The sequence below is a fragment of the Peromyscus maniculatus genome, chromosome 5 (assembly GCF_049852395.1).
Source record: "Peromyscus maniculatus bairdii isolate BWxNUB_F1_BW_parent chromosome 5, HU_Pman_BW_mat_3.1, whole genome shotgun sequence".
Taxonomy (NCBI): Eukaryota; Metazoa; Chordata; class Mammalia; order Rodentia; family Cricetidae; genus Peromyscus; species Peromyscus maniculatus.
The window spans coordinates 89,659,767-89,682,695 of NC_134856.1; the positions used below are offsets into that span (position 1 = coordinate 89,659,767).

General features: G+C 37.9%; 2 long non-coding RNA genes across 5 annotated transcripts in view; one reads left to right on the plus strand and one right to left on the minus strand.

Annotated features, from left to right (window-relative positions):
* The first annotated feature begins 897 nt into the window (after positions 1–897).
* LOC121829543 (uncharacterized) overlaps positions 898–22,929 on the plus strand; it is a 47,771-nt gene continuing 25,739 nt past the window's right edge. For 3 of the 4 annotated variants that reach the window (XR_013051479.1, XR_013051480.1, XR_013051478.1), the window contains exons 1-2: positions 898–995; positions 1,553–1,737. This is a non-coding gene — a long non-coding RNA (uncharacterized LOC121829543). Of the gene's footprint in view, positions 996–1,552; positions 1,738–21,732; positions 21,832–22,929 lie in introns of those variants that run through there. The other variant, XR_013051481.1, reaches the window with a different exon arrangement.
* Positions 15,327–22,573, minus strand: LOC121829544 (uncharacterized). The gene is made up of 2 exons (XR_006072467.2): positions 22,009–22,573; positions 15,327–21,896 (listed from the first exon to the last, which is right to left on the minus strand). It is a non-coding gene; the product is annotated as an uncharacterized LOC121829544 (long non-coding RNA).

Consider the following 22,929-nt stretch of genomic DNA (forward strand, 5'->3'; position numbering starts at 1 on the left):
AAAAAAAAAAGAAAGAAAAAAGCAGCACACCTCTTCCTCCTCTAAGAAAAAGAAAAAGCACTATCAACATTTCCTCTCACTTATACATTGCCAGTCTCCTTTCCCTGGGTGAGCTAACCCTCACCTGTAGAAGTCAAATACTATCAACTCAATTAAGCAAAGCTTTTATACCAGACAGGCATTGAGAGCTCAGGGTAAGAATCTATGTCATTTATAAAAGCATCCAAGAGATTTTTCTCCCCAGAAAAGAAATCAGTGTTAATGATTACCAACTTTATAGAGATAAATCCTCCCCAAACCTTCTAGAATCGCCTTTCCCTTTTGTTGTAAGCTGGCAAACAAGGAATTCATAAAGATTTCTTAAAGTCTATTTCACAGCTGTGCCTCTGCGTTGGCAAAATAAAAGGGAAAAAATGGCAGAAATTACTTAAAATGCAAAAATAGCAAAGGGAGCTATTGCAGTGGGTTGTTACAAACGACTTTGGAGATTTGGGGAGGCTAAATCCTCCAAGTGCACTGAGAAGCAGTCATTTCATCTGAAGATAGTAATCCTCTCCCTGAATACTGTGCACGTATTGGAGCACCCTCTTATTAAATTACAGTGTTTTATAACCAGTGAATAAAATTGGTATCATGTTTACTATGCAAAATCCCTGCTATTTTTCAAATGGATGTATATATTTTAATATAAAATTGAAATTTAATATTGAAAGCACCAAGCGATAAAAACCAACCCACCTCATTTCAAACCCTGCTTAAATTATTTTTTTTTTGAAATTCTGTATCTAATAACATAGTTCAATAATACTGAAACGAGATTACCGCTATGATACTATTTGTTTAGGAAACCCAGAATGTTGCTATGGAAACAGTCATTCTGCATATCTATGGAAACAGAGACAGTGTTGTAAATAATGATACTGAAAGGGGAACCTTGTAATGTTACCAGTCCATTCTAAGAAAAAGAAGAATGTGAGGTTGTAGAGCAAGAAAAAGTATGCTTTCTTATAAAAAGAATAATACTTTGTTATATTCTTTTTCTCATGATAGGACTTTTAATCTAAGGTTTCAAAGTTTGATTCTTTAGTAATCTCTCAGTTACTATCTTCTTACTAGTGATCCAAACAAAGCTTATATATACTTAACGTGAAAATTCACTGGAAAGTTTTTTCATTCAACTTTACTTTGATAACATTTTATCGGCCAAATTATTTTTCCTACTAACACTAAAGTGGGCAATATGACAGAAAGTATATGCTTAATTTAAATAAAATTTAAGAGTATAAAGTAATGGCTTTTAATAATCTACAGTTAATCAATGCTATACAGTTGTAGCCTAGGTTATTAAAATAAAATTAGGGTGTAACAAGGTGGCCAAGTGATTGAGGTGGTGACCTTTAAAACAAAGGTGAGTTTTCCATTTATGCTGTGAATATATGAAACCATTATTGGAATGCATGTGATTTAAGACTTTGATTCCCTGAGTAAGTCATGTCTTACTGAAAGGTAATTATTATTTCTTATTTTCCTTTCATCTTCTGATGTGACCAAGACAGCTATCACCGAGGAAATACTGCCACACATTGTAGAATGAAGACTATTACTAAAGAACATAATATGTAAAACAGCAACACACAGCAAAACCACCAAACAGAACTCGCACCTAAGCCCTTGGCATGAATAAACTTAGGGCCTGCACACTCTTGAGTGCAGGAAGCCTCATCTCATTTGAAAAAGGTAAGTTACTACCAACACTGTAATCTGAGTGAACCATTGTAGAGGAAGGAAAGGAAGTTGGCTCGTGGCCTTGCCAAACAGATGAAGATACAAGTTCCAGTCCGCCTGGCAGAATCCCAGCACCTCAAGCTCTCTTTCTCTTCATTGTTTTGTGACTCTTAAGAGTCACACAGAGAAAGACCCAATAGTCTTGTGGGAGCTGAAAGCCATGCTGACTCCTAAATTGTCACTTCTTAGAGTCTTTTAACATTTTGGCATGTGACTATTTCAAGCTAAACACTATATGTGGCTTAGCTTTTATATATATATATATAAAATTATCTTATATCTTATATTAATATATATATAAAATTATCTTAGATTAATATATATATATTAATCTAAGATAATTTTTTTGTTTTGTTTGCTTTAACTTGGAAATCTGCTGTTTTTTTAGGATGCCTTAGTACATACTGGTGCTATTTACTTTAATAATTCAATTTAAAAGTTAAAGTAACTTTTAAATGAAACACTGAGTGAGACCATTGGTTTTTAAATGATGTTTTAGAAAATGACTTCTCCCACCTCAGGAATATTTAACTCTATTTGCTAGGGTTACTCTCCCTAGCAACATTTTTAAACTATCAAACATGAACCTCCAATATTGCAGTGGGAATGAAGCAAAATCATCCTCTTTAAGTTAGAAATGCTTTTGTAAGAGAAACACCTTCATGACTGAATGCACTAGTTCATAATAAATAAAGGTTGTGTGTACTGGAGCACATATGTGTCAAGGCTGGAGCTCAAAGACAATGTTTCTACGGGGCATTTACCCACCAACCCCACAGTTCCCCACAGTTTTCTTGAGTGCAAACAGCAGGAAATATTAGATAGAAGGATTTAGATTGTGGAGATAAACAGATAGAAAATAAAGGATAGCCTCGAGAGGGCCTGGAACCTATTCCAATGAGCTCTGACTGTCTCTACCCCAGGGTATTTATAGAGACACCAAGGAGTGGAGCAAAAGACCTCTCTCCAGCACAGCCAAGTGCAGACTATCTCAGACACCTGCACTCAGGCCCGTGATCTTAATCATCCTCTCTATGCGAACCTGTTGGGTAAAGCCACAAGGAATCTGAAAATGGGCTCCCACACATTTTCTTCCAGCTTTATGTGGATTTTGAGGAATCAAATTCAAATGCCCAGACTTACATGTTTGTTTCTACCCACTGGGCCATCTTGCTTGCCCCATAGTGCCTTTTTATTGTTTAATTTTTGCTTTTGTAGTAAAAGAAACCAATTGTGCCACCACAGAGATGGTGAATTTTATGTATCAAAATGGTTGCCTGTGGAGCTCAGTTGTATCATCAAACATTATTCTAAATGTTTCTATAAGGTGCTTTTGATTGAGATTTGCATATAAGGTGATGGCCTTTGAATACACTATACCATCCTTTATAATTCAAGTAGAGGCCTATCCCAACCAATGAAAGAACACAGAATAAAAGGATGTGCCTCTCTAAACAAGAAGAAATGTCCAGAGACAGTCTTTGATCTTCTCCAGCATCCAGCATCGGTTTTTTCTACGTTTGCATTTAAAATACTACTAATTTCTGTGTCCTTAGTGTCCCCATCCTCACTAGACGATTCTTAACTTACAAAGACTTCATAGTCATCTGAGTAAAGTCTTTAAAATTATGTATATATGTATGTATATATGATCTATTTATCCATCTATCCATTTCCTATCATCCATAACCTATCTATTCAGCTATATATTATCAACCTTTTTATCTGTCATCTATCTACTGACTTACCATTCTATCTACATATCTATTTCTATCATCTATCTACCTATAATCTAGCCATCTATTTATCCAGATATCTATCTACCTACAATGTATCTGTCCTTTTATCTACCATCTTAATTAATGAATCCACATTTATTATAAACTGAATAAAAAGAGTATTTTATATCTTCAAAAATTCTCCATAAGTCTCTCATTTCACCAGGAGAGATAGGGACTTTCCTCTTCATTCTGGACTGTCCTTTTTAAAGTTTTATAAAGTGAACACTCTGGAAGGACACTTACAGTATGTTTCTCAAAGCAAAGGACAGACATACTTACCACCATTATTAAGGGCTGCATCATATGCCTCAAGTAAATCTTCTGAAATGCAATCCATTGCATGTGCAAATCAATGTCATTTGACCCTCTCTGAGTCATGCCTTGGGACAGAGGAGTAGGAGAACTGAAATTGCTGATACTCTGCATGTTGCTGTTGCTGGAGTCATACAGTCCTTTCTGTCTTTGAGCTAAAGTATTCATGTCATGGGTCAGCATTCATGTAACTATGTAAATCAACAAGCAATATCAGACCTTTCCCAGTTATTTTCAGTTTACAAGAACTATTTCAGAGGTTATATACTCAAAATCTATAAACAAATAGTTCACAGTGGCTTGAAAACCCTATTTTCCAGAAGTAAAATCTCATTCTTCTCCATTTAGTGTAGGTTAAACTAAATGAATCATCTCTCAGAAGTAGAATGAGGCAGAAGGAATAAGGTATGGTGTCCGAGGACTTTTCTAATTGTCCTAAGGACTTCCTCCCTCCCTCTCACCCTAATCACCTTGTCTCAATGAATCTATAAGTAAGCCATATAGAAGACTATCTAAGTTCATACTAGGCTCTAAAGGGCTGCAGGCATGACAGACACCTTGACTGTGATGGAAGCAATTGATCAGGGATAGAAGTCCCTCTACTCTGAATTTCTTCATGAGCAACTACTAACAATAAGTTGAAATAAATAAATGAATAAATAAAAGTCTAAGTTTAGCTACAAAATCAGAAAAGCCTATTCTACCCATTGGTCTGGTGCAATTGTGGCCAAGACATTAAAGCTACCTGATATGAAGGTAGCATCAGTACTCTACAAAAATCATGATAGTTATCTGATTATTAAATGAAAAGTATAATTGTCCTAGTTTGTTTTCTGTTACTATGACAAGTATCATGGCCCAAAGCAACTTGGGCATGAAAGACTTTATTTTAGCTTAGTCTATCATCAAGAGATGTCAGGGCAGGAACTCAAGCAGCAACCACGAAAGAATGCTGCTTACTGACTTGCTCTCTCTGGCTTACTCAGCTACCTTTGCTTTATAACCCAGGACCATCTGCATAAGGAAGGTACCACCTACAGCAGGGTGGGGCCTCTTGAGTCAATTATCAAGTAAATATGTGCTCCAAACACATGCTCACAAGGGCAATGTGAAGGTGCCAATTTCTGAATCAAGATTCCCTCTTCATAGGCAACTTTAGTTTTACGTCAAGTTGACAAACATACATGAACACACACACACACACACACACACACACACACACACACAAGCATTTGTTACATATAAAGCATTGTGTAAAGAGATTGAGCCATGACTATGAAATTCTAACTCCTTTAACATACTTTTACCACTTAGCACCATACCTGACATGAAGTAGGTCATCATTAAATCTTATTCTGTTTGATGCTTTTCCCCCCAAAGTATAGGACATTTATGGCTGCTTATGTGGTCTTAGCTATCATTTTCCTTCTCCATGTCTATGACAAATATCTTCTTATAACTGCTTCATTAAAAAGAAAAATCATCCATCCTGTAGGATTACTAAGCAATAAACATTAAAATGAATCATGCAAATGAATATTTAAAAGTTCCTGTTACCTAGTCTGATCTTGTTTTGAGATCAAGGAACTATCTTCATTTAGCCAGGGTCATGAGGAGAAGGAGTGTTATTCTCACTGTAAGCAGTCCATTAACACATCTCATGTCTCCTACCAAAGACTCCAGACATTGAGTCATGCACTCCAAAATCTGTACAAAAGGATCTTTTGGAATATAAGGGAAAATATTAAAACTTTACAAATATTTTTATTTGATTCATTAAACTAGTGTTTTTGTATATCTTTTATAAGGTTCAGAACACATAGAAGATACATTATTACATGTCTTCTGTTTTATAGCTATAGATATTCATAATTTCTATAGGAATAAAAATGCCTTTGGAGGTTGATGATCAAGAACTTTTTATGGATAGTATGCAAGCATTTGGAGAACTCTGCCATAGATCATGATTGAAATTAAAATTGTTACTGACACTTAGCATTTACAGGAACTGAAACCAATTGTGTTTCCCAGCTTACAAGTGTGTTTCAGAAAAAGAAAAGTATGTGATAAAGTTGATGGATTTAAGGACTATCTCAGAATTACAGATAAGAGGCGCCCTTTCTTTGAGACAAAGTTTATCTGTATAATGACCACTGAGAGTGAAATGGTATAATAACCAGATGAAAATTATTCCTGAACCAGAGCCTCATAGAAGGTTTACTGTGGCCTAGGATAGCACCTCTCTCTGCTGTTCACTGAGAAGAGGTCTTGGTGTTCTCTTTCAATCCTAGATTGTTTAAGGAGCCGCTTATAGCACAGCTGATCTTCTGTGTTGTTTTTTTTTTTTTTTCCTAGGGATTTCCAAAGATTCAAACTTGGTTCCTCATATTTGTGCTACTAATTTACCTACAAAGCCAACTACCCAGCCCCTATTCTATCAATTTTAAATGTAATAAGGGAAGGTATAGAATTGGTATATTTGACAGTACACATGAGCAAAAAGAGCTCCTCAGTCCTTGGTGATTCTGAGAAGGATGAGCAAGATATAGAGCAAGTATGATGGTCCTATATATCACCCATAGAATAGCATAAGGGATCCTACACATCACCTGTAGGATAACATTCTAAGAATTCTATGCATCACCCATAGAATAACATCCCTATACATCATCTGTAGGATAGCATGTAGGGATCCTACACATCACACCTAGAATCCTAGGTACCATTTGTTCAATGTAAACTGAGGGACTTAATGAACAAAGAGTTATTCTAGTGTCTTTCACTATCATTAACGACCAAGAAATTATGCAAAGCATTACAGATCACTAATTATTTTTAGTGTCACATTGCAATGTTTGAAGTTTCTAAATGAGCCATGTTTCCATTGCGGTTTGACTCTGTTGCCTCATGTCACTATCTATGAAGTTTTAACTTACATGTTGGGAATTCCCTCTCTGGAAAATATAGCTGTGGTGATGGACTCTGTACCATCAGATTAGAGTTGATTGAGCTACTAGAAAGATGGCATAGACAACTAGAGTGTGGCACAGCAAGCATGAGCAATAAGTTCATGCCCACTGATAGAAAGACAGTTAGTAGAAAAAAACTGCCGCAAAGAGTAAAGAACATTTGAAGAAAAATAAACCCATTATTAAATCCAAGGTTTCACAGTATTTTGTGATTGGACATTGAAAAGGTGTTTAACACTAAACTACAAATTGAATTAAGTCTATTTGTCCTAAACAGTTTTAAGGCCAACAGTCATTACCAAACAGAAAACAAGTTCCCCACTGTATTTCCATACATGGGACATTTACATTTCTATGCTAATTATAGGGTTGTTAAGAGAGTCATCAAGTAAAATCTTGCATTGTCTGTAGCTAGAGTTTTCCTGCCTTGCCCACAGTCAGGACAAATCTCTGTCACTCGCCAGTCCCACAGCCGCTCAGACCCAACCAAGTAAACACAGAGACTTATATTGCTTACAAACTGTATGGCCGTGGCAGGCTTCTTGCTAACTGTTCTTATAGCTTAAATTAATCCATTTCTATAAATCTATACCTTGCCACATGGCTCGTGGCTTACCAGCATATTCACATGCTGCTTGTCATGGCAACGGCTGGCAGTGACCCCTTCTGCCTTCCTGTTCTCTCCATTCTCCTCTCTGTTAGTCCCGCCTATACTTCCTGCCTGGCCACTGGCCAATCAGTGTTTTATTTATTGACCAATCAGAGCAATTTGACATACAGACCATCCCACAGCAATTGTCCTTTTCTGTTGCTTAAATTTAGGTGTAGAGTAAATATGTATCTTGTTAAAAATTTTGAGGATAATTATTGTATCCTCCCCTACTGTATGCCTACAATTTGCATACTCCAATGTGTCTGCTCTACTCGTGAATGCACACTTTCCTGCAATCCATATTTCACATATTGCCACAGAGGACACAACCTTGATAAAACACACATTCCTGGGGTTCATATTTTAGCACCTGGATCTCCCAAGGGAGGCCTCCATTTATATTCCTTTCCTTCTGTCTGAATTCTACTATCTGTATTACGTGAGTAATTCTTAAGCGCCTTCAGTCCACAATTTGCCTTGTCTTGTGTTAGGCCTCACAGGGATCATTCACTGAATACATGCAAGTTTTAATTTCAGGGTACTGGAGGGCATGGCTTTGATTTGTTGACTCTCTGGTCCATTATTTTGCTAGGATCAGTGTAACAAAGTTCCAAAAACTGGATGCTCTGAACAGTATGTATTTATTGTCTCACAGTCCTGAATGTTAGAAGTCAGAGCAAGGTGCCCACTGGACTTAGTTCTTTCTAAGTCCATGAAGACTGTGTTTTTTTTTTTTGGTTTTTTTTTTTTTTTTTTTTTTTTTGGTTTTTCGAGACAGGGTATCTCTGTGTAGCTTTGCGCCTTTCCTGGAACTCACTTAGTAGCCCAGGCTGGCCTTGAACTCACAGATATCCGCCTGGCTCTGCCTCCCGAGTGCTGGGATTAAAGGCGTGCGCCACCACCGCCCGGCGAAGACTGTGTTTTAGCTCTTTCCTTGCTTCTGAAGTTTGGCTGGGAGAACTCAGCATTCTATGGCTTGCAAATGCAGCATCTCCATCTCTTCCTTCATAGTCACATGTTTTGTTTTCTCCAATGTACATACCTGTGTCTTTGTCTTCTGGTTTATATAACCATCATGTTAGGTAACAGCTTGTCTAAGGACCTCATTTTGGATTAAACTTCTCAGTAAGCACCCTGTTTCCAAACTTGGTCACATTCAGAGATACTTAGAATTGGGACTCCAACATATGCATTAAGCACAACTCAACCCCAATGTCTAATAAAGTCTGTATTCCAGAACATGCCCTCCAATCCTGCAAATGACTGACTTGAATTCAAAGACCCCCTCATTGACTGAGACACTACCATTCTAGATAAAGAACATGATACAGCATGTTAACAAGGCTCACGCTGTTTAAGAAATCCCAACTTATATCTATGGTTTGGCTTAATGATTTCTTTAATAATCTTTATTTCTTCTTTTTTACTCATTCTATGTCCCCAGGTTAACAAAGGCAGAAATCAAGGCCTTTTGCTTTCTTGTTAGTATAGTGATAGAAATAAAGTACTAAAAATTTCTGGTTTTTGTCTTTCTTTACTTTAAAAATCTAAAAGCATATTCAAACTGGCGACTATAATGCAAAAAATATTAGGTCTTAAAAAAAAGAAAATTTCCTTCTCAAAGTCATGATATTTGCTAGAATAAAATCAAGCCTTTTCTTCTTTTAATTTCAATTTCTTTTATCCAACAGTTAATGAGTTCACCTGGGTTTAAGGAGATTTGTAATGGATTTTTAAATCCTTACTATTATTATTTTTATTATAACACTAGGTTATTAATACCAAGCTAAAAATGTCACTCAACATGCAAAATGAAGTGCTAAGTATCTTTTAGCTTTTAGGAAGTACATTATATGAAGAGTCCATTATGGAAATAATCTCAGGTTATAGCCAGTTCTCAAAAGACCTGGGAAATAAGATTTTTAAATCATGGCGTTATAGACCATTAGAACAAATAAATTTGTAAAACATACTAAAATTTCAACCTAAGAAGTGCTCCTCAGAGAACAGTGATAATTTGTACTAAAATCATAGTCATATATCTATGACTGTCACTTAAAGTTAAAATTACTAATAGTCAATGATAATTATACAAAATTCTACAGGGTTTGCACTTAATATGACCTGCCAGCCTGGAGTGGATGTAGGACAATGAAAGGAATGGTTGCCTTCTGTCCATGGCAAATTCCCTCAGGCTGTCCTCACAGAGACAGGAAAAGGCAAGGCTGATGCTCTCCTATGTACAAAATAACAGGCTCCATGTATCAACTGTGGTCAATGTGGTGGCAGGGGCAAGAGAAGGAAAGGGATCAGGAATCCTTACTGGATAAAAGAGAGTGATAAATCTGGAGGAGATGCTGCCATGTCTGCCTCCTGGGAAGGTTGAGGAGCTTCAGTGCTGTACCAATGGCTCTAGATAGTCTATTGGAGTGAATGTGAATGGTGAGGGTGAAGCAGATGGGAGGAGTTGAATGCTTGTAAGACCTAGGACACCTGTGCCTATGATAGGATATGTTACATTCACTTATGCTGTGAAATATTTTTTAGTGGAGCAAAGATGTGTTGCATTGTTTTATGTTGCATTTGTTTAACTCTGAAGCTATGTTACTTTGCCTGCCTAAACCGCCTGTTTGGTTTAATAGAGAACTAAACAGACAATAGCTAGGCAGGAGAGAGGGATAGACAGGTCTGCCAGGCAGAAAGAATAAATAGGAGAGGAAATCTAGGCTCAAGAGAGAAAAGCATGGAGCAAGAAAGGAAGGAGAGGATGCAAGGGGCCAGCCACCCAGACACACAACCAGCCATGGAGTAAGAAGGGAAGAAAGACACAGAGAATAAAGAAAGGTAAAAATCCCAGAGGCAAAACATAGAAGAGAAACAGGATAGTTTAAGTCAAAAAAGTGGGCTAGAAACAAGCCAAGCTAAGTCTGGGCATTCATAAGTAAGAATAAGTCTCTGTGTATTTATTTAGGAGCTGGGTGGCAGGCCCCCCAAAAGAGTAAAAAAGAAAAAGACAACTACAATATGGTTTCTGACTCATATTTTGATTCATATTCTTGTGAGAATGAGGAAAATCCATCTCACTTCCACTACATAAAAATTCATTGTCCCTAGCCGAGTGGGCTTATGGTGCTACATATAAATGCATGGGAAACAAAATTACAGAGTACTGCAAATAATAGTAATGATGGTGATGATCATGCTAAATGTCTCGTATCCCAAACTGTATTCCACTAAATACTATGAAGGCAGATCTCTGAGCATGTGTATATTTAAAATGTCTTGCTTTTTCAGTTTTTAATTGAATGATAAATGCAATCACATACCATAAAGCTGTTCAAAAGCCAATAGCTAGAGAGGTCATAGGCCCAGAAGGGAACATATTGCCTTTGTTTTCCTAGATGGACATGTTATCAAACTGCCATGTAGTTATTGATATTCATACCCACAGACTATGAGCACTCTCAGTTTAGAGCATGGAAGTTCATTTTTTGCAGAGAGCAATGATTAATACCACGACTCATCTGGTCAAAGTGCTGAAAATAAATGGCAACTATCAAGACCCAGAAAACATTGCAGAAGTAAGAATTTAAGAAATAGAGATTGGGGAAGAGTGTCATAAAATGCTACCATAGAGGTATGAAATTGCTGTTGCAGTCATGAACTCATAGCAGTTAGGGATACCTGCCTGAGACTGGGCCCTTCAAATGTTCTATCCATTCCTGTGGGGCTATTGTCTATTAATTGCTGTGTATGTGGGAAGGGCATTTTCTTTAATGTTGTAGCCACTGTGGGACTAGTTAAGAAGGTTTCAGTAGGAAAGAAATGGGGTACCTGAAGGTAAAACTAGGGGAACACAGTCATGATATATTGCATATATGCATGAAATTTATCAAAAATAAAGGAAATACTTAAAAGAAAGAAATTAAATTGTTTAGAATTCCAAAGATATAATGAAACTGGGCATTTTTTCCTTAGGAAATATTTTCAGATTAATTAATCATAAAAGACAGTCAGGCTTCTGACTTCAGACTCACACTTCGTTTTTCTTTTTCTTAACCGGTATCAGCATTCCACAGATTAATCACCAGCTACCACTCACAATGCTCTCTAGGCCGGAACTCAAACAAACACAATTAATTTACAGACCCTGAAGATTGGGAGACATTGCAGAGCATCCAAGATGATTTTACACAAGGATCACACAGTTGGACTGGGACTCAAATTTTCTGGAATTATCTCAAAATGTGTCAAGATTCAAATCAATGTTGCTATGGGATGTACACATAAATTCAACCTTTGGCAAAAATGAACCATGGGTACTAATACAATCACCCATAATTACTGAGATATTAGCCCCTGGATTATTAATTTTAGATGTTTTGACTCCTCAAATACAGCTAAGAATACTCCAATCCTTATATGATCCAGAGAAACAGAGCACAAGTGTCTATTAAAATGAGATTTATATTTTATTGTTTGCTTTATAGTGTGCCATATCATAGTGGAAAATGGTGGAATATGCCAACTTAAATTGACTTGTAAGCCTTTATTCTTTATGTATAACATAAACATAATGCTTTGTATGTTATACACCAAGTCTTTACATTTTCTTTGTGCATAATGAAGCCACAGCAAGAAAAAAAAGACAATTTATTATTTCTAAGAATGATTTGAAGTCTCTTAATCTAAAATCAAGAGAGCAGAAGAGTGTGTGCATATGTGTGTGTGTGCGTGTGTTCTCCAGAAAGACACACTACAAATGAACACATTTTATTACACTAAAATACTCAATTCTATGCACTTAATTACTTTTTAATAAATTCAATTTCATTTATTTCTAGTATAAATTTTTGCAAAACTGGTGAGAAATTTTACAGAGGAAAGCGTGTCCTTGTTATTTGAACCACAATTATTTTTAAACCCTCTCAAAGGGAAGGAGTAGGAAGAACAGACGTGAGTGGGTGTGGTGGCACATGCCTGTCATCTCAGCATTCAGGATGCTGAGTTAAGAGGATGGAGAATTCAAAGCCATCATGTGCTGTGTATCTTTCTGTCTGTTCCTAGAAAGATTGTGGAGGGTTTTTATAGATTTATGTTCCAAGTACTTTGACACTAGTAAGAACTGTGTTGAACCTTAGACACTGTTACATTCAGAATAACATTAAATGGGTTTCTTTACCTCCAAGCTTTGGGAATATGACTAATTCCACATTGCATCCCCTAATACATACTTTCGCTTTTTTTCTTCATTTCCAGATACTGTTAGTAAACCACAGTCCAAAACTATTAAATGGAAAGTCCCCAAATTAAATGATTCAGAACTTTTGATTGCTAATTATGAGTAGCTTGATGGAATCTCATGTACATTCCATTGTGTACAACATATCCACTTTATGTGCTACCTTCCCAAAAGTCACTTAGTGGCCATCTCAGTTACTGTGTTGAAGTTCATATAGTATTTGCTGTCAGAGAAACCTTACACAATAGACTATTATTACATCACAGTGTCTACGTCATACACGTAATTTCACTACGTCACCCAGGATGAATCATTTTATATCAGGGAAGCAAGGGAGGGCCATAAACAGTATAAAAGAAAACCTTTCAAATCTCCTCCAACAGCCAGCATCTGGATCTCTGCACATGAAACACCATTGCTATGTTGGTAGGGAGGCTGCTCTCAGCCACAGCTGAATGATGCTGGCTGTTTTCTCTTCTTCTAACTCTCCACTCTCTTCTTTCTATTCCCCTTCTTTTTTTTTCTCATTCACTCAGGACCACACCTGTGTTTCCACCTCATACACATGCAGAATCTATGGTCTATGTTTTCTTATGGGTGTTTCTTTTGATAAATTTATTGGATTTTTCTTCTTTGAGACCCCAGACTGGCATAGGTAGGCGCCACTAAACTGCAGTAACTAAGCAAAAATAAATATAGCTTAAATCCAGAAATAAATAGCACTTCAAGGGTATAGTGTTATCTCCTGATGGTGAGAATAAAGGGACATTCCAACAAAAGCTTCTATTGAAGGCTCACAAAACAACGGGTACAAAATAGTGAGCAGAACAAGAAAATCATACGAAGGACATCATTACAAAAACACGTGGGCAAATAGATAATACTTCCTCATTTTCCATTTGGGAAATCAAGAGATGATTCTTAGAATTGGAAACTGGAAACCAAATAGCAATAGCGGGGTGGCTCATGTAGCTCTGTTAAAAGTACCAAGAGGACACTTAAAAGGTTTAAAACTAAGAAACAAAAGACAGGTTTAAAACTACTTGCTTCTGGATAGAGGAGATTAAGGAAGAGGCTGGGCATGGCTGCTTTTCTCAAAATCAGTGTAAGTGCATTGCACACAGTGCTGAGAACAGCTGTATTTATGTAATAAGCTGGATAGAGCTCTTTCTTTCCTAAAAATGTTGTGTATGTAAGAATTTTATTAAATATAATCAGAGCTGAAAAGATTAGCTCTGTATAGAGTGTTGTACCATAGTAGAATGTCCACCTTCAAATCCCATCTTTCTCGGTAAGTAGAGTCATAGGCACTGATGATCTGGATTTTAGAACCATCACCTATGAAGGGAATAATGCTATGACCACTTCATAGAAACGCTGTAAGGATTAGTGTGAAAATACACTGCAGGCACGTGATGAAGCATGCTGGAAAGATGAGCTATCAGTCTGTACACAGCCCCATCTCTTCCTCTTATGGGCTCCTGCTTAGGAAGCACATAGAGGCGGGGAGAGGGTGACACAGTGGATGAGAACACAGAATCTGGAACCTGACTACCTATGTGTTAAAATCCTCATGCATTACTTTTCACATCTATGACCATGGACATGGACTTAAACTTCTCTGTAGCTATTTTTAGTAACTATAAATTATTAAAAATAATAGAACCATTTCCCTCTACGGCTGCTTGGAGAAAGAAAACACTAAGCGCATACAAACATATAAGATAGTGTAGCCTGTGCCTAACAGGTAGTAAATAACATGCATTAACCTCTTTCATTCTTTTCTCACATCTTCACTCTTTGAACGAATTTTCTGTTAATATATTCCCTTGGGTCTTTTGCAAATATAGGTTAAGTTAGACTTGTAACAATGGCAAAAATTAGCTCTCTTCAATCCAAGAATGATTTTTTTTTTCATGGAGCATAAAAACATTGAATTTACTTGCCAGCCTCCTAATAAGTGTTGTCTGGGGAGCCAGAGGTCAAATTATATGCCCATCACTGACCAGTAGTGTAATGTTGGACAAATGAAGAGATGTGTTTGCTTCTGTCATTCTATTCCCATATCTGTATGATCAGCATACAATAAAAACTTAGCTCATAAAGCTATGGTCAGGATTAGGCCTGGCATTGTGTTTGCAGTACTTATTGTTATGCCTGGCACAGAACAGACAGTCAGTGAATGTCAAATGTCAATTGCATTGCTAGCAATATCATTACTGTAATGTTTTCCTCCTTTCAAGACCTTGAACAGACGATACATCTGGCTGAGAAATTATCCAAAAATGTCTATTAATTTCTGACTCTTTCTCTTTTTATTTGTGTGTTGATGTACATGTTCATATGCACAGATCTATATGCACATGTATTCAAGACCTTCAGAGGCCAGAGGTCTATGTTAGGCATTTTCCTAAGTCATTCTCCACTTTTAAGGTTATTTTTAAACTATGTGTATGGAGAGGTGCAAACAAGGGAAACTATCTCTGGAGAGCAGAGGCTTCAGATCCCCCTGGCGCTGGGGTCCAAAGTTGAGTCTCATTGAAGAGCAGTATGTACTCTGAAACACTGAGCCATCTCTCAAGCCCTTCTATTTTATTTTATTGATTTATTCATTTATTTTGAGACATGGTCTCTCCCTGAACATGGAGCTCATCAATTGGCTAGAATGGTTGGCCAGGGAGTTCCAGAGCTCTTCTTATCTCTACTTCCCCAACAATGGGGGGACAAATGTGTTCTGCTACACCCAGATTTTATATATGGGTGTTCATATCCTCATGCTCATTTAGGATGTACTTTACCCATTAGCCTATCTCCCCAGGTCCCCTGATTCTTAAATGCTCATACATTTGACATGTTTCAAAGAATTCAGCCTTTTACTATTTATTTACAGCTTGTGGCAATAAATGCTTTGAGTTTTTAAGTCTGTTAGCTGAAATCTATGTTTAAAACATGACTCTAGCTGGGCGGTGGTGGCGCACGCCTTTAATCCCAGCACTCGGGAGGCAGAGCCAGGCGGATCTCTGTGAGTTCGAGGCCAGCCTGGGCTACCAAGTGAGTTCCAGGAAAGGCGCAAAGCTACACAGAGAAACCCTGTCTCGAAAAACCAAAAAAAAAAAAAAAAAAAAAAAACCATGACTCTAAGGTGCATGTGTGTGTGTCCTCTATTGTTATCCCTTGTTAACAAATCATGTTTATGCATTTGTGTTCTACAATTAAAGAAACAAAACCACAAGTTTTTTTTAAATATTTTCTAAAAATTATTATGTGTATGTATGATAACATGAGGGTTTATGCATGTGAGCACTGTACCCACAGAAGTCAGAAGAGGGGGTTATATTCCCTGAGGCTGGAGTTTGAGGTGGTTGGGAGCCTCCCTATATGCTTGGAACAGAACTCACATCCTTGCAAGAGCCCTAAGTGCCCTTAACTGCTGATCCACCTCTCTAGTACACACTAGTATTTTTGAGTGCTTCCTCTGTCTAATAGATCTGGCCATTGTGCAATTCATCTCGGAATCAGCACTGAAGAGTTTATGTATGCTACTTCCAGAATGGTTTAAAACAGCAATACCCAATAATTTGGCATATAGCTTTGGGTTTTCTGTTTTGGTCTTTTATTATTTGCGTGTGTGTGTGTGTGTGTGTGTGTGTGTGTGTGTGTGTGTGTGTGTGTACATTCTTGTGTGAGCGTGCATGCGTGTGTGCTTCTAGATATGCTACTAAATGTCTTCCTGCATTCAAAACAGTGAACAGGAGATGCATGCATTTGAGAAGTCATTTTTAAAAACTTATGTCCTTTTCTTATTATTTCTCTTTGTGTGTTTGTGTATGTATGTTCATATATGAGTTTTGTGCTCTGCACCTTGCAGTTGAATGTACTACCAACTATGTTAAACGCAGAGTAGTTTCAAAAGAATCAAGTTTCATGGCTAAGGTTTCCTAAGCATTCACCAAAATAAACAACCCAAATAAAACTTTTGTAATGTTACATATTTTTTTATCAATATTCAAATAATGATTTTGTTTTCATGGGGAAGAAAGGAGTGGATGAATTATCCAGGTCAGGAATCATTTATTTTTCCCCATTTCTCTCTATGCATCAATCGCTGTTTGTCTGTACCTGTCTGCCTGTCTGTACCCCACCCCCCCACACACACTTTCTCTTTCTCTCTTTCTTTCACAGGGTCTCTCTCTTGTAGCTCAGGCTGGCCTCAAACTCATTATGTAACCCAAACTGGCATTGAACTCTTGATCCTCCAGCCTCTATTTCCCAAGTGCTGGGATTATAGCAATGAGCCAAAGGGTTCAGTTTTGAATGGTGGGCTTTCTGGCTTCTAGTCAAGTTTCCTGCAAATTGATGTATTTAACTGCCTTTGCTTTCAGAGACTGGGTCTATGTCCTCAGCTCAATGATACAAGGTCTTCTAGATGACGAGACTGTCTGTCATCAAGCTTTTTAAATCCCATGCTATGCCTTAATAAAATGATAATGGAAACAAAATTAAATATCTTTATAAAATTCAGATGCAGTAGATAATAATATGCATAATAAATTTCTGAACATTAACGTTGAATCAGCATTAAATGTTCATATGCATAGTGTGAACTAACACATGCTTTTGCAGTTTAGTAGAAATAGTAATTCATGATTCAATTCCCTCCAGGTAGAACCTTAATTTAAACACACAGGGCCATTTTTGGTTAGAAATACAAATTAAAAATACGATAGACAAATCCTTTCTAGGAGCACAACTACCGAGTGTCAATCTCTTGAAGTATTAGTCTACATAACCTTTATTTGCTGATTGTCTTTAAATTATTTTTTCCAAGATAAAAATCTCATGTATCCCAGACTATCCTCAAACTCTGCAGCCAAAATAACCTTGAACTTCAGATTCCCCTGCCTCCATCTCTCAGGTACTAGAATGGGAGGCATGTGCTACCAACCTAGGTTGACTCAATATTGGGAATTGAACCCAGGACTTTATGCTTGTTGGGTAAGTACTCTGCCAACTAAGCTACATCCCAAGTCTCTTATTGAGTACAGCCTTAACTTGAAAAATCCCATCACAAATTAAATCTTGAAGCCAGAGAAAAGAAAGTTGTTCCTCCCCTTAAATTTATTCCATTCTGAGAAAAGGAGCTCTGTTAAAGTGCAGAGGAATCCTCTGGTTCAATGGCTTTGTTTTCCATTTTTCCTATGAAGAGATTAAACTATTATAAATAAAGAGGAAAGGATGAAGAAGGCTAGTCAAGTGTCAGAGAGTTTGATGGGATTTGAATTCTAGGTTAATAAACACCTTCATTTTGAGGAAAATTAAAATTCCTTTTGTAGAATCTGAAGGTCATATTCCATTTTATCTTGATTTGAAAGTTGAAGGTCAGATCAGAGATAATTAGTTGGAGCATTCCAGAGAAAAATAAACACCACTCACCTATCTCAAAATAGCCAGGATTATGCATAATAATTCTTATTTTCCCTGCTGATTCTGAAACCAAACCAGAAACAAAGTCTTTCAGGACTCAGGTACAAACTGGCAAATTATCTCTCATGCAAGTAATTTGGCTAAGACTTAGAGGAGGTAGAAGCAATACATCCTCAGATCTAACTGCAAACTGCTTCCTAGTAACTCAGGCAAGAGCCTCAAAGAGGAAGAAGACATCTCCTTTTATTAAGGGAGTTGAAGAAGGCATCCTGGTCTAAGATGCTGTAATACAATGCCACGAGCATGGTGACTGTTAGAAGAGGTCACAGTCTAATGTGAGTATTTCCAGGTCCTTAGCCCCTTAGCTCTAACTTCAAAATAAGAGCTAACATAGATTAAAAAAAGAAAGAAAGAAAAAGAAGAAAAAAAAAAACAAGACAATTTTATGTGGAACAAAGCAACAGTACAGATCAAAGAGATAACTGTCTTGACTGATTGACAGTGAACCACAGAAGGGAAGATACTCAAGAACCCAAGCAAGCTACAGCCTAAAGTCTCTTTGTATGGGGTCTGAGAGAAATAGGAGATGGTTTCCAAAGGACATAGTTTGGGTGGTTCTCTATTTTGAGTGATAGATTACATAATCATTTCTCTACTGTGTGTGTAGACCCTCATTTAAATTATGTGTGCTCCCAATTATACATAGGCATAAGATGATAAATAGTGGGTTCTCCACAGAAAGTTACTAGAGGACACAGTTTGGCTTTACCACACATGAACCGAACCCAATTCAGGCCCTTCTACTTTTTGTACTCAGATGTGTCGGGAATATACTTAAATAGAAACTATCTAAATTTGATTGCCACCAGGGATGGAGAAAGTTATATCATTGTTCAAAGATGGGAATATTTAGCAGTGGTTCTCAACCTGTGGGTCACAACTCCTTTGGGGTCAAACCACCCTTTCAAACTCATAACAGTAGCAAATTATACTTATGAAGTACCAACAAAAATAATTTTATGGTTGGGGTCACTACAACATGAGGAACTACATAAAAGGATCATAGCATTAGCAAGGTTGAGAACCATTAGCTTAGAGATAAATGCATATGTGGGTTTGATGGGCTCTGAGTTTGCTGGGTGCATTGTTTGGAGAAGGGTGAGTATGTATAATACGTGTTGGTGAAGGTACTAGGTTGCCAAGTGCATTATTATGGGGGAAGGGAGTATACAACTCAAGAACCTAATGGAGGTGCCAGGGTACCAAAATGCCTCCTTTACTTGCCTGCCTCAACAGAAACTTATATCCTCACAGTTCTAGATTGTTGACCTCTCGGGTCAAGTTGCTATCAGAGTTTATGTCTTCTCTTCCTCATAAGGCCTGTCTTCTGTTTACAAGAAGGAGAAGAGCCCTTTGGTGGATCCAAGTCCTATTGGATCAAGGCTTCATTTTTACAACCTCATTTAAACTTCATTTTGCTGCCTCCCCAAAGGCTTCACTTCCAGCTACAGCTAAGTAGGGGTGAGCGCCTCAGCTTGTGAATTTTGAGTCCTCATCAAAGCTAATCAAGAAACTGTTTTTTTCTTCTAATGCACTCTTATCTGAAAGCTTCCTCTGTGACACAGATCTAATTACAGGTGTCCAATTTATAAACAGCTCTGTGAGAGGTAAACAGGGGCAACAGTCTCCTGTGATCCCAGCTACTACATTCACTGATGATCAATGAGACTCTCAGATTCCAGCTGTGGAACTATACCACTGGGTCTCGGAGCCATTAAGGAAAACAAGAAGCAGCATGTTCTGGGCTCTGTTATATTTGCAATTATTCCTCAACCACTGTCCTGTAACATAACATTCAGATGCAAGTTCACTGGTAGAAGCATTTGCTAAGCACAGAAGTACTTTCTTAAATGAATTTAAAAAATCATTTATACACACACACACACACACACACACACACACACACACACACACACACACGTTTCGTCTGCATGTACATCTGTGCACCACTTGCATGCCTGGTGTCCACAGAGGCCAGAATAGAGTATTGGATCCTCTAGAGCTAGAGTTACAGTCAGTTGAAAGCTGTCATACATGGCTGGGAATTGAACCTGGATTCTCTGGAAGAGCAGTGATACTTTTAACCACTGAGTAACCTCTCCAGCCCCAGAAGTCTTTTTTTTTTAAAAAAGAAATTTCCATGAATTTCCAGAAACTAAAAATATTAGGAGCTTTCTGTCAAGAATCCAAGAGCAGTAAGGAATCATTTATGAAAGGTTTTGTTGAAGGCTCGGCATGAAGCTCCATGGAATGCTTGCCTAACATTTACGACGCCCTTTCTTGTTATCCCCAGCAAAGCACAGACCAGGCATCATAGCACTGTAATCTCAGCAGTTGGGAGGTGAAGGCAAAGGGCTTCAAAGTACAAGGTCGTCATGGGCTGCATAGTGAGTTTGAGGCCATTCTGCACTACATAGGAACCTGTCTCAACAAACAAAACTCCCGTTGCCATGCATGAAGACATACTCTTTACAATCCCAGCATTTAGGCGGTTGAGGACAGCCTAGGCTACATAGTGAATCTGAGGCAAGCCTGAGTTACAAAACAAGACTGTCACAAAACAACAACAATAAAGAAAACAAGACTAGTTAATTAGCGCTTGGATTGACCTCCGGTAAAAGGACCCCTGCCTTACAGGCTCATAGCCTTTCCAGTCTTGTTAGCAGACAGTTCTAGGACCCAGCTGCAGAAGTCTGCAGAGTGGTTGGCTAATGTTCTGGAATGTAGCCTGTGGCCGGTCCATGAATTTTCCCTCTGAGCAAACAAGCTGGCTCTAGAGGTAATCACACATACTCACTTATTCCCATTAGCAACCCCAAACAAGCAAGTGGCTTTAGCCAAACAGCAGGAAGGACGGTTATTTTTGAATGTGCCCTGTCTAATATGCTTTACAATTTGTGGTTTCTCAATAACAAGAATCATACAACTATTAGAATTATAGGAGAATTCAGAAGCAGACATACCAAGCAGGGAGAGAGTTAAGGAAGAGTAATGAGTGCATTAGAAATGAATGAAAGTGGGAATTCTTATTTATAGTTCTAGTCCCACTTTTAGAAAGTGCTATTGGAATGGAGTTTAGGCTCAGTATGGCGATATGACTTGAATCTCAGAGCTGTAGAGGAGGGCAGAGGCAGACAGATCTCTGTGAGTTTCAGCCTTGGTCAGTGTGGGGCGTTCTAGGGCAGCCAGATCTACAGAGTGAGACCCTGTTTCAAAAGAACAAAACAAAACAAACAATAACAACAGACATTGAGTTCAGAAGGAAACTAGCTGTGACTTTTGATAATTATCAGAGGAACTGATTAGATATTTTTCTCTCAACATGTTTGTCTTCCTGTATTTTTTTTTAAATAAATATGTTCCCAACTAGCCTTGAGGAATGTAGCCTGATCAGTACCCAGGGGAATACAGCAAGTCACAGCAAGTCAGGGAGGCAGAATTTTCCTGATTTCCCATAATGTCCTTGTGGGGGCTGCAGTGAAGATAGACTGTCTCTTTCCCATGTAGGCACCTCCTGCTGAGTCAGTCTGTTAACACAACATAGCTGAAAAGTCCACAGCCTTGTGTGCTTCTACCCTCTCCGGATACCAACGGTGAGTGCACCTCCAGCTCGACCCTTCTGAGCTTCCTCCAGCACAGCCTTCTTGGTCTACATTCATCCTCCATGTGACCTGGTTTTAGAGAAAACACAGTTGAGACTCTCAGATAAACACATTGCAGGTTAGCAATTACAGTATTGCCAAATAAGTGCTGCTTTTTAAAAACAATAATAAGGAAACTTACATTGCTGCCATACCTCACTAACTGGGGGATTTTTCAGTCATCAGGACACATGCTTATACAACACAGCCATTTCTTCTGAGGGCTCTCTGAAGTCAGCAGTTCTCACAAATTGAGGGAGCTACCTCTTAATACATAGAATTATTTAATAATTAAGTTTTACTTTTCAACATACCAAACTACTGACAGGCCACCGTGATAGTCAATCAAGCTTAAAAAAGACACAGCTAGTCAATTGAGGGAAGTATTTCCTTGTGAGAGTCATTTCTTGGACAACTCCTTTCATCTGGAAACCAGGAAGTGAGTCAGCTTTACTAACTTCAATCTCCTGGTTGGTGTTTTGTTATTCATCCGGACTAAGGACATTTTTTTTCCTCCCCACAGAACCTGGTATGACCAAGCAGGCAGGTCACTTGTTGAAATCTCCGCTTCAAAACATCTACAGGTTCTGTTGTCAAGGATCTTAACAGCCTCTGCTTGGAAAGGTGCCTGGCTGGTCACAAGACTATGACTCATCGGCGTTAGCTAAACACAAAACCCAGCTGACAAAATCCATGACGTCATTCCTTTTCTATGTGTCTTTAACATAGTTTAGATACAGAAGTCCTTGGATAATATGCAAAGCTTTCAAATAAGAACATGTCTGGAATACTTAAGAGAAAAAACACCCTGTTATATCTGAGTAACAAAGGCAATGCAGGCTCCAGGATTCTGGGCTTGTGGTACTTGCTGATACAAAGTACTCCACCAAGTTTTACAGTGTATAAACTAGTCACTAGGGCTGGTTAAAGTTTAACTCAACTGAAATATTTCGGACTTGAGTAACTTCTGAAGAATGCCCAGTTTGGTAGTACTGAAAAAATCAACAACTCCCAAGAACTATTTCCTTGAGACCCACCAAAATAATGAGCAGAAGAATTTTAA